The 10,676-nt window shown below is 46.5% G+C and overlaps 2 pseudogenes across 1 annotated transcript; both read left to right on the top strand.

Annotated features, from left to right (window-relative positions):
- Positions 1–2,372: 2,372 nt before the first annotated feature.
- On the top strand, positions 2,373–2,996 carry LOC100387955 (PAT complex subunit Asterix pseudogene; annotated as a pseudogene). Its single transcript, XR_013536357.1, has one exon. The product of XR_013536357.1 is annotated as a PAT complex subunit Asterix pseudogene (transcript).
- Positions 2,997–6,698: 3,702 nt separating this feature from the next.
- Positions 6,699–7,009, top strand: LOC108591551 (glutaredoxin-1 pseudogene; annotated as a pseudogene).
- Positions 7,010–10,676: the final 3,667 nt, after the last annotated feature.

Raw genomic sequence — 10,676 nt, 5'->3', positions numbered from 1 at the left:
GCGGAGTATGGTGGCAGGCACCTGTAATTCCAGCTACTTGGGAGGCTGAGGGAGGAGAATTGCTGGAACCTTGGAGGTGGAGGTTGCAGTGAGCCGAGGTCATGCCATTGCACTCCAGCCTAGGCAGCAAAAGTGCTCCCAGGGAAAGCTGGGGAGGAAGTGAGGGAGGCAGGACAGGAAAGGGAAGGAAGCCCAGCAAGAGGCATTGGTTATTTATTGCTGCATAACAAATTAGCTGAAACTTAGCATCTGAAACAAGCAGTGATCATCTCAGCTTCTGTGGTCAGGAACCGAGGAGTGACTTGGCTGAATGGTTCTGGCTCAGGGTCTCTCAGGAGAGGGCAGTCAAGGTGTTGGCTGGGGCTCAGTCACATCATGGCTCAACTGGGAGGCTGGGTGTGGTGACTCAACGCCCATAATCCCAGCACTTCGGGAGGCCAAGACAGGCAGATCACTTGAGATCAGGAGTTCAAAACCAGCTGGCCAAGAAGGTGAAATTCTGTCTCTACAAATAATGCAAAAATTAGCCATGTGTGGTGGTGGATGCCTGTAATCCCAGCTACACGGGAGGCTGAGGCACGAGGATAGCTTGAACCTGTGAGGTGGAGGCTGCAGTGAGCCAAGATTGTGCCACTGTACTCCAGCCTGGGCAACAGAGCAAGATTGTCTCAAAAAAAAAAAAAAAAAGAGGCTCAACTTGGAGAGGATCCACTCTTGTGAGTCCTTCAGTCCTCACTGGCTGTTGGCCAGAGACATCAGTTCCCTGCCATATAAGCCACTTCAGATGGCTGAAGCATCATGGCATATCATATCATGTCATGTCACGTCACGTCACGTCACATCATATCACAGCATATCACATCACATCACATCATATCACGTCACGTCATATCATACCATATCACATCACATCATATCACATCATATCATAACACATCACATCACATCATATCATATCACATCATATCATATCATAACACATCACAACACATCATATCATATCACATCATATTATATCATAACACATCACAACACATCATATCACATCACATCATATCATATCATATCACATCATGTCACATCATATCACATCACATCACGTCATATCATACCATATCACATCACATCATATCATATCATATCACATCACATCATATATCATATCACATCACATCACATCATATCATATGATATATCACATCATATCATATCATATATCATACCATATCACATCACATATCATACCATATCACATCACATCATATCAATATCACATCACATCATATCACATCACGCCACATCACATCATATCACATCACATCACATCACATCATATCATATCACGTCATATCATATTATATCATATCACATCACATCATATCACGTCATATCATATCATATCACATCATATCATATATCACATCATATTATATCATACCATATCACATCACATCATACCATACCATATCACATCATATCATGTCATGTCATATCATATCACATCACATCATATCATATCACATCACATCATATCATATCACGTTATATCATGGAAACTTGCTTACCCTAGAGAGAGAGACAGCTCTGAAAGGGAGAGAGAGCAATAGAGGGGCACCCCAAGACAGAAACCATGGTCTTTTTATCACTTAATCTTGGAAGTGACATCACATCGCAGCCTACACTCAAAGAGAAGGGATCACACAAGGGCATAGGAGGTAAGCCTCTTAGGGCCATCTTAGAGTGTGCGCCTACCACAGTGAGATTTTCGGCAAAGTCCCAGCCTCAGCCACATCCCCCAGGGAGCTCTGGAGAGTAAAACAGTCTCCAGGCAAGGATGCTGGGCTTCATACTGCTGTCCCAGTGTGTTGTTGACTAAGTCTCCCCAAGTGGGGCTTAACAGCCAGGCATTTCAGGGTTCTTCCACGGACAAAGCAGCTCCAGTAGCTGAAGAACGGGCTCTGAAGAAAGTCACGTGCATGAACACTTACAAGCAAAGAAAGCATGGCCATGCGCGGAGGCTCATGCCTGTCATCCTAGCACTTTGGGAGGCCGAGGCAGGCATATCACTCAAGGCCAGGGGTTTGAGAATAGCCTAGTCATCATGGCAAAAACCCACCTCTACTAAAAATACAAAAATTAGTGGGACATGGTGGCCCATGCCTGTGGTCCCAGCTACTCAGGAGGCTGAGGCATGAGAATCACTTGAACCCAGGAGGTGGAGGTTGTGGTAAGCCAAAGTCATGCCACTGCACTCCAGCCTGGGCAACAGAGCGAGACTCTGTCTCAAAAAAAAAGCACACAGAGGTCAGGAGAAACACACCAAATCCGTAAAAGATCCAATGGGGGAAAGAGGCACGACCGGGCTTTCTACCAGCTATGTCCACTAACAATATGTCGGACCCACGGAGGCCAAACAAAGTACTGAGGTACAAGCCCCCACCGAGCGAGTGTAACCCGGCCTTGGATGACCCGACGCCAGACTACATGGACCTGCTGGGCATGATCTTCAGCATGTGCGGCCTCATGCTTAAGCTGAAGTGGTGTGCTTGGGTCGCTGTCTACTGCTCCTTCATCAGCTGTGCCAACTCTCGGAGCTCAGAGGACACGAAGCAAATGATGAGTAGCTTCATGCTCTCCATCTCTGCCGTGGTGATGTCCTATCTGCAGAACTCTCAGCCCATGACGCCCCCGTGGTGATACCAGACTAGAAGGGTCACATTTTGGACTCTGTCTACCCACTAGGCCTGGCCTTTTGCTGCTCAACCTGCTGCCCTCAGCTGCCGTCCTGGACTTCCCTGAATGAGGCAGTCTCAGTGCCCCCAGCTGGATGGAGGGAATCTGGCCCTTTCCTAGGGAACACCCTAGGCCTACCCCTCCTGCCTCCCTTCCCCTGTCCACTGCTGGGGGATATGCTATCCATGTTTCTAGGGGTATCCATTTGCTTTCTCGTTGAAAAATGTTAATAGTAAAGTTTTTCACTCTGAAAAAAAAAAAAAGATCCAATGGGCTCTAGAGAGAGCATCAACAGTGTCCCCTTAAAAGGGGGTAATTTGGAAACAATTACCAACATCAAGAATGTCTGTAGCCTTTAACCATAAACCTCATTTATAGAAACTTCTCTTACAACCTCACTGAAGAAACAGCCCAAATATCCATCAGTAGGGACTGGTTAAGTAAATTATGGTCTATTCATAGTCTGGATTATTATACAACTGTTAAAATAACTACTATGGGCCAGGCATGGTGGCTCACACCTGTAATCCCAGCACTTTGGGAGGCAAAGTGGGGTGGATCACTTGAGGTCAGGAGTTTGAGACCAGCCTGGCCAACGTAGCAAAACCCCATCTCCATTAAAAATATAAAAATTACCCAGGTGGGGTGGCATGCACCTGTAATCCCAGCTACTCAGGAGTCTGAGACAGCAGAATCACTTGAACTCAGGAGGCAGAGACTGCAGTGAGCCAAGATCATGGCACTGCACACCAGCCTGGGCAACAGAGCCAGACTCTGTCTCAAAAAAAAAACCCTAATGTGAAATAATGTGAAAGATCTCCTAGACACATCATTAAGTGAAAAAAGCAGGGTGTAAAATATTAACTGTATTGGAACAAAGGAATTATTTGTATATATCTGGACTTGCAAAGGAATGGGAATTTTCAGGTGAGATAAACAATACATTATTATTGGTGAAAGGGAAACTGAGATCCTGGGGTAGGAGGGAGACATTTTCATCTTATGTCTTTAGCAATAATCGAATATTTAATTGTGTGCAGTGGCACAATCATAGCTCATTGTAGCCTCAACCTCCAGGGCTCAAGCGATCCTCCCAGCTCAGTCTCCTGAATAGTTGGAACTAAGGTACAACATACCTGGATAATTTTTATACTTTTTGTAGAGATGAGGTCTTGCTGTTGCCTAGGCTGGTCTCGAACTCCTAGGTTTACGTGATTCTCCCACCTCAGCCTCTCAAAGTGCTGGGATTACAGGCATGAGCCACTGCACCTGGTGTTGCAATATTTTTTTAATTGATTTTTAAACAAAAGAGAAAGTGAATCTGGAAACGCAAGTCCCTAGAAGCCACACAGATGTTTGTCACTCTTCCTGTCACCTGGCTCTGTGCTATAGGGACCCAGCAGAAGTGGTTTCTGACCCAGCCCGGAGTCGTCACTGGGAAAACTGGTTTGCTTCAATGAGATTGTATTGCCTGTCTAATTTGTTTCTGCTTTGTGTTTTGTAATTTGCTCTGAAGATTAGATTGTATTTTTTATTTTGCTCTAAATTTTTTACAATAGCCATTGGCCAAAAGCATTAATGATCTGATTTTGACAGCTGTGTAAATTACCAGCCTGCATGAGCCCATTGCTGCCTTGCCTTGTCTAGGTCGTCCTCCCCAGAGCCCCCGCGGAAGCTCTGAGGAGCAAATCCAACCCCATGACTCCCACCCCTGCTGAAAGCTTCCATGACACGCCACTGCTCTGAGCATAAGTAATAACAATAAGAGCACCCATTCATTGAGTGCTGACCATGGCCTGGCCCTGAGCCCTGTGCTTTACATGGCTTACTGCTTGGAGTTTTCACAAAACCCCTGGGAGGCAGCGATCATCTAAATCAACGCTCCCCAACCTTTTTGGCACCAGGGACCAGTTTCATGGAAGACGATTTTTCCACAGAATGGTGGTAGGGTGGGGGAATGGGTTTGAGATGAAATTGTTCCACCTCAGATCATCAGGCATTAGATTGTCATAAACAGCGTGTAACCTAGATCCTTCACATGTACAGTTCCCAATACAGTCCATGCTCCTATGAGAATCTAATGCTGCTGCAGCGGAATCTAATGTTCCTGAGGCGGAACTCAGGTGGGAATGCTTACCTCCTGCTGTGCAGCCCGGTTCCTAACAGGCCACAGACCCGTACCAGTCCATGGCCCCAAGGTTGGGGACCCCTGTCCTAAATGATTTTTTTTTTTTTTTTTTTTGAGACAGAGTCTTGCTCTGCCGCCCAGGCTGGAGTGCAGTGGCACGATCTTGACTCACTGCAACCTCCACCTCCTGGGTTCAAGCAATTCTCCTGTCTCAGTCTCCTGAGTAGCTGGGATTACAGGCATGCACCACTGTGCCCAGCTAATTTTTTTGTATTTTTAGTAGAGATGGGGTTTCATTCACCATTTTGGCCCAGCTGGTCTCGAACTCCTGATCTTGTGATCCTCCCGCCTCAGCCTCCCAAAGTGCTGGGATTACAGGCGTGAGCCACTGCACCCAGCCCCTAAATGATTTTAAATATGAGAAAACTGAGTCACAGAGAGGTAGAGTTATTTTCCAAGTTCACACAGCCAGGACCTGGCTGAGCCCAAATCTGAAACCCTCCTTGGCTCAAAGGGCTGGAATTGGGTTGAGAAAGCACAAATATGTTTGGAGAGGTCAGTAGTAGCAGATCTCGAAGTACCTGGATGCCAAGGCTGAGGATAATGGGATCCAGAGGAAACGAGGACCCTGCGTAGTCTCTGAATGATCTTGGGTGCCTCTCTCAAGACCTGCATGGTCATTTCCCTCCAAAAAGTGTTTCCTGCTTTTCTAGTCCATGGTTATTCATTCATTCATTCATTCAACAAATTCATGTGCCAGACACTATAAAGTCTAGGGACACAGACCCAAATCAGACATGGTCCCACCCTCCAGGAGCTCCAAACACTATACTCCAGGAGTATAAACCAACAGTGACAATCCAGAGATCCATGTTTGGGTTAGAGGAAGCTCAGGGACGTTGGGGGGGCAGTTGTAGGAGCATAAAGGAAATATCCAGTCTGGGGAAAGGGGTGGGGGTCAAGGAAGACTTCCTAAGCAGGCTGCCTTAGCTCAGCTCTGAAGATGGCAGATACCAAGGTGAAAGGAGGAAAAGTGACAGAAAATGGGCAGAAAGAACATTCCAAGCAAAGGGAACAACATGTACAAGGGCCTGAAGGAGAGATTCTTGAATGACGAGACTTTGCCCAAATTGTCTTCTGCCATTTCCCCAGTGCCTAGAACACTGTCAGGCACACAGTGGGTGCTTAATAATTAACAGTTGAGTAAATAGAGCATGGCATGTTGAGGGGCCTGCAGGTGATTCAGGGCAGCTAGATGATAATCTGCAAGGCAAGGAGAGATCATGCAGAGGGTGGGGAGTTCCATAGGGGCCAGCTTAGAAAAGGCCTGGAATAGCAAGTTTATAATTTTGAGCACCAGAGAGCTGTTGACAGGTCTTGATTTAAGACGGGGCTTGGCAGGGAGGGTGCTTCATTGGAATGGTTTTGAAAGACCCTCCAGTTCATCCTGTGGAAAATGACCTGGAGGGGCCAAGAAGGCTCATGCCTGTAATCCCAACACTTTGAGAGGCCAAGACAGGATTGCTTGAGCCCAGGAGTTCGAGACCAGCTTGGGCAACATGGCAAGATCCTGTCTCTACAAAAAATATAAAACTTGGCTGGGCATGGTAGCTTATGCCTGGCTGAGGTGGGAGGATTGCCTGAGCCTGGGAGTTTGAGGCTGCAGTGAGCTATGATTGCACCACTGCACTCCAGCCTGGGCAACAGAGTGAGACTGTCAAAAAAAAAGAAAAGAAAAAGAAAAGAGAAAGTAAAGAAAAGAAAGGAAATGGGCTCAATACCCCAAGCAATACCTGCAGCTGAGGATCCTCCCGGGGAGGATCCACAGCCCATCCACATGGCTGACTTTGCGAACTGCACAATCCAGCCTGGGAAGGTGGTTATGTTCATCAAGCCCACCTGCCAGTACTGCAGGAAGACCCAAGAGATCCTCAGTTAATTGCCATCAAACAGAGGCTTCTGGAATTTGTCGATATCACAGCTACCAACCACACTAACAAGATTCAAGATTATCTGAAACAGCTCACGGGGGCAAGAACTGTGCCTCGAGTCTTTAAAGATTGTATAGGCGGATGCAGCGATCTAGTCACTATGCAACAGAGCGGGGAACTGCTGACGCGGCTAAAGCAGATTGGAGCTCCGCAGTAACCACAGAGCAAGCCCCATGCTGACATCCCTCCTCAAGAGCTGGATGGCATTGCAAATGATGACATCACTTCCTGGTGGATGAATTTAGTGGCACAAACAGCTGTCTTCTTCTTTTCGCTCAGTATTAAAGAGTGGATGTGCAATCCCAACACTTTGGGAGGCCGAGGCGGGTAGATCACGAGGTCAAGAGATCGAGACCATCCTAGTCAACATGGTGAAACCCCGTCTCTACTACAAATACAAAAAATTAGCTGGGCATGGTGGCGCGTGCCTATAATCCCAGCTACTCAGGAGGCTGAGGCAGGAGAATTGCCTGAACCCAGGAGGCGGAGGTTGCGGTGAGCCGAGATCACGCCATTGCACTCCAGCCTGGGCAACAAGAGCGAAACTCCGTCTCAAAAAAAAAAAAAAAAAGAGTGGATCAACTTGCTCTTAACCACAGACCAAAGAAGGTTGACGGACCATCTTGGTTTTCTTCTGGATACACTCTTTGGTTTTCAGAAGACTTTTCAGAAGTCTGGCCTAGGATTTGCTCATTGACCCTCAATTGTTCTTTCTCTTTGGCTCTCGTTTTCACTCTTCTCCATGTGTCAGCATGCCTCTACCTCTAAGCTGGTGTTTTTCAACTATGTTTATCCAGACTCCTCCACAATGATGAATCCATAGTTGGTTTTCCGCTACTGCCCATTAGTTGAAATCGTTTTGCTGCTTGACTTGAGGGAGTTTGTGTTATGAAATCAGTGAGTATTTTGAATGTGTTCAACCCCACCCCATCCCATCCCGCCCTGAGAATCACTGCTCTGAACCAGTGTGCTCCACGTTGTCCTCTCACCGATCTCACAGGAAATGCCCAACAATTCTGTGGAAGGTCTCAGGGCCCAGCTGGAGAAATCATATGAAAAGTTAAGCATCGTCGTTCTTGGTGTCTCCTGGATCAGAGCACAAGTGCAGAGGCTGTGGTCATGTGGAACACTCTGTTATTTAAGATGGCCATCCAGATAATCCTGAATACTGTGCATTTATTTCATTTAGAGCACCAGCAAAAATTAAAGCACAAAATGTAAAACATCTGAGAAAGCTTACAGCCCCGCCCCAAGGGTGTATCTATGAAAGAGCCCCTGACACTTCAAAAACTTAAGAATCCCTTATCATGAAGTTGCTTGTTCTAGAATTGTAAGATTGTTAATTTCCTTCTTCAGCCTCTAGTGAGAATGCTTCATTTCTTTTCTAATAAAAAATACCTATAGATGAAAAAAAAAAAAAACAAGAAAATGACCTTGAAGGGACAAGGCTGGAGGCTGGGTGACCAGTGAGGAGGCTGCTTCCATAATTCAGATAAGAAAAGTTGATTTAGAATCTCACCTTCTATCTTAGTCCATTTTCTTTTACTTATAACATAATGCCTGAAACTGAGTAATTTATTAAGAAAAGGAATTTATTTCTTACAGATATGGAGGCTGAGAAGTCCAAGGTCAAGGGGCCACATCTAGTGAGGGCCTTCTTGTTGACAGTAACTCTTTGCAGGGACCCAAGGTGGCACAGGATGTCACAGGGAGAGGGGGCTGAGTGTGCTAGCACAGGTCTCCTTCTTCCTATAAAGCCACCAGTCCCTCTCCCATGGTAACCCAGTAATCTATTTACCCATCAATCCATTAATCCACTAATAGATTAATCTATTTATGAAGGCAGAGCCCTGATGACCCAATCACCTCTTAAAGGCCCCACCTCTCAATACCAACATATTGGGAATTAAATTTCAACATGAGTTTTAAGGGAACAATACTTAAAACATAGCACCTGGCCAGGTGTAGTGGCTTACACCTGTAATCCAATCACTTTGGAGGCCAAGGCAAGTGGATCACCTGAGGTCGGGAGTTCAAGACCAGCCTGACCAACATGGTGAAACCCCATCTTTAAAAAAAAAAAAAGCAAAAAAACCTAGGACCTTCTAATCAGCTACCACACTGCCCACCTGCCCACTCAGGACTACAGAGAACCCCAGAATCTTGTCCTGCCCAGAACTGTCCGCCATGTTGACTCTAATCAGCATAGAGGAAATCCAGATATCACCTTGGTCTCCTGGTACCATACTCCTAAAAATGCAGCCAAAGATGGCACTTACATCCAGGTGAGCATGCGGTCTTTTTCATACCTATTTATCCAAGTTATAAAGGTATATCAGTCATTGTCCCATCGGTGAAACTGAAGGCACTTTAGACATTTCAAGCAGAGAGGGACTGGATGCGTAAAATGTACTACAAAGTTGTTGGCCAGGAGCATCAGAAGAGCAAATGGGAAAAGAAGGTGGCACCCAATGATCAAACAGCTGGTACACTCCAGGCTTGGCCCTCAGGCCCGCACTCCCTGCTAAGCTGCTGCAGGTGCTGCCACTGCCATTGAGCAGGAGCCACTCCCATGGCACTATTGGAACCACTGACCCTGCTGGAGCCCACACTTGTCTGTGGTCAACTGAAATTGTCTATTGCTGCTGTTGCTGCTGTGTTTTGTCTCTTATTAGAACCTCACATTAGCAGAACCTACTGGCCACAGCTGATGAGATCATTGAAAAATGTAGTTTGCAGACTTCTAGCCTCCACAGTAACCTCAGAGGATGGAAGCCATGAGAGCAATCAGCAAATAATTGGCCCACAAGGTGTCCTCAGTCAACAAAGCCAATAATTGAAACAATAAACCCTTTGAAACCATAAAACAGAAGTGGATGGATTTCTGTCCATGTAACACCAACGTGGGTGTCAGAGCAAATCTTTGAGATGGATGAGCCTATAGGATCAAGGCTTTCTGAAGTTTAAGGAGCAGCAAAACTCTTTCCCCAGAAGGGGCAGCTACCTATGTCCCAGACAACAGCTCTCGTGAAGCCAGGGAAGGGACCTGTGGCACACACATCCAAATCCTTCAGGGCAGCTGGTTCCTCCTCTCCCTAGTCCTCTTGACAGCCCCTAAAGGCATACACACAACAGTCTGAGAAATCGATGTAAGCACAGGTCTTAATTTATGAAGGTGACTGAGTAATGATGCAGACAGGTTAATACCATTGAAATCACTCATTTCTTCCAGTTCCCAAGACAAGGGGCACGCCATGCCATGCAGGGCCACATGGGAAGCCCCAGGATAGGTCAGCAGGCAGGAGCAGGAGCAGCTACAGCCTTGGGAAAGGCAAAGCAGGGTAAATGGCTTGGGGATAGTTTGAATAATTCTGGCGGGTAGGAGGCATAAGGGCTTTCTGTTAATAGTCTGGTGCCTGGCCCTGGGTTGATTTAAGACAGTGAAAATGATGCCTTGTTGCAAGAGTTAGATTTTTTTTTTTGAGTTACAATCTCACTTTGTTGCCCAGGCTAGAATGAAGTGACACAATCACAGCTCACTGCAGCCTCGACCTCTCAGGCTCAAGCAATCCTCTTGCCTCAGCCTCCCAGGTAGCTGGGATGACCACAGGTGTGCGCCACCACACCTAGCTCATTTTAAAATTATTTGAAGTGACTGGGTCTCCCTAAGTTGCATAGGCTGGTCTGAAACTCCTAGGCCCAAGCAGTCCTCCTGCCTCAGCCTCCCGAAGTGCTGGGATCACAGGCATGAGCCACTGCACCTGGCCTGAGATTTACTTTTTAAAGTGATTCAGAGTACGGGCTCTGGATCACAGGGGAAATGT

This window comes from Callithrix jacchus, chromosome 5 (assembly GCF_049354715.1).
Source record: "Callithrix jacchus isolate 240 chromosome 5, calJac240_pri, whole genome shotgun sequence".
Classification (NCBI taxonomy): Eukaryota; Metazoa; Chordata; class Mammalia; order Primates; family Cebidae; genus Callithrix; species Callithrix jacchus.
This window is presented reverse-complemented; position numbering and strand designations above follow the sequence as displayed.